Source organism: Loxodonta africana, chromosome 2 (assembly GCF_030014295.1).
Source record: "Loxodonta africana isolate mLoxAfr1 chromosome 2, mLoxAfr1.hap2, whole genome shotgun sequence".
Taxonomy (NCBI): Eukaryota; Metazoa; Chordata; class Mammalia; order Proboscidea; family Elephantidae; genus Loxodonta; species Loxodonta africana.
The window spans coordinates 231,318,073-231,318,925 of NC_087343.1; the positions used below are offsets into that span (position 1 = coordinate 231,318,073).

At 40.1% G+C, this 853-nt stretch overlaps 1 non-coding gene across 1 annotated transcript; it reads right to left on the bottom strand.

Annotated features, from left to right (window-relative positions):
• Positions 1-257: 257 nt before the first annotated feature.
• LOC111748337 (U6 spliceosomal RNA) lies at positions 258-360 on the bottom strand. The gene has a single exon (XR_002784096.1). It is a non-coding gene; the product is annotated as a U6 spliceosomal RNA (small nuclear RNA).
• Between the last annotated feature and the right edge of the window lie 493 nt (positions 361-853).

Consider the following 853-nt stretch of genomic DNA (forward strand, 5'->3'; position numbering starts at 1 on the left):
ATCCTCCTTTGGTGTTACCTTTCCCATCACCAGGTGTATACTGTCTAGAGAGTGAATTCCCCTCCTCCCCATCCCTAGTAACTAAAACCACTGTCATCAAGTTGATTCTGACTTATAGCAACCCTATAGGACAGAGTAGAACTGCCCCTATAGGGTTTCCAAGAGGTGGCTGGTGGATTCGAACTGCCAACCTTTTGGTTAGCAGCTGAACAATTAACCACTATGCTACCAGGGCTCCTTCCTGGTGACTCCTAATGAAAAATATGGAACACTTCACAAATTTGCACACCATCTTTATGCAAGGGCCATACTAATCTTCTCTGTATTGTTTCAATTTTAGTATATTTGCTGCTGAAGTGAGAATGCCCCCCCTTGCCTTTTCATCTCATATTTTATTTTTCTCTGTCTTCCTACAGATTCTTTTTCCAAAATTGTGTTATCTCTTATCTGTAGGCTCTGGATTTTCAAGATGTGTAATTTCATTTTCATCTCAAATTTCCTACCTTTTATAGGAGATTTCTTCTTGAGTATCCCACCAATATCTCAAATGTGGCACATCCCAAACTTAGTTCACCACCACTTATTGGCGAGGTAAGCACTTTCTCCCAGTTCTTTTAATGTGCTCAGTGCGATCACCGTTGTTACACCCCCAGTAGTTTGGCGTTATCCCCTGAACAGGCCAGAAAGGCAGTTACTGTTGGGCCATCATTTAAAAGCCCCGATTGCCGCAATGATTGAGTACATTTCCCTTAAAAATCTGTTTGTAATTCTCATATTATCTCACTTTTTATTTACATCACAAAATTTACCAGGTAGGGAATTATTAAGGAATTTTCACATAGCAACTATAACT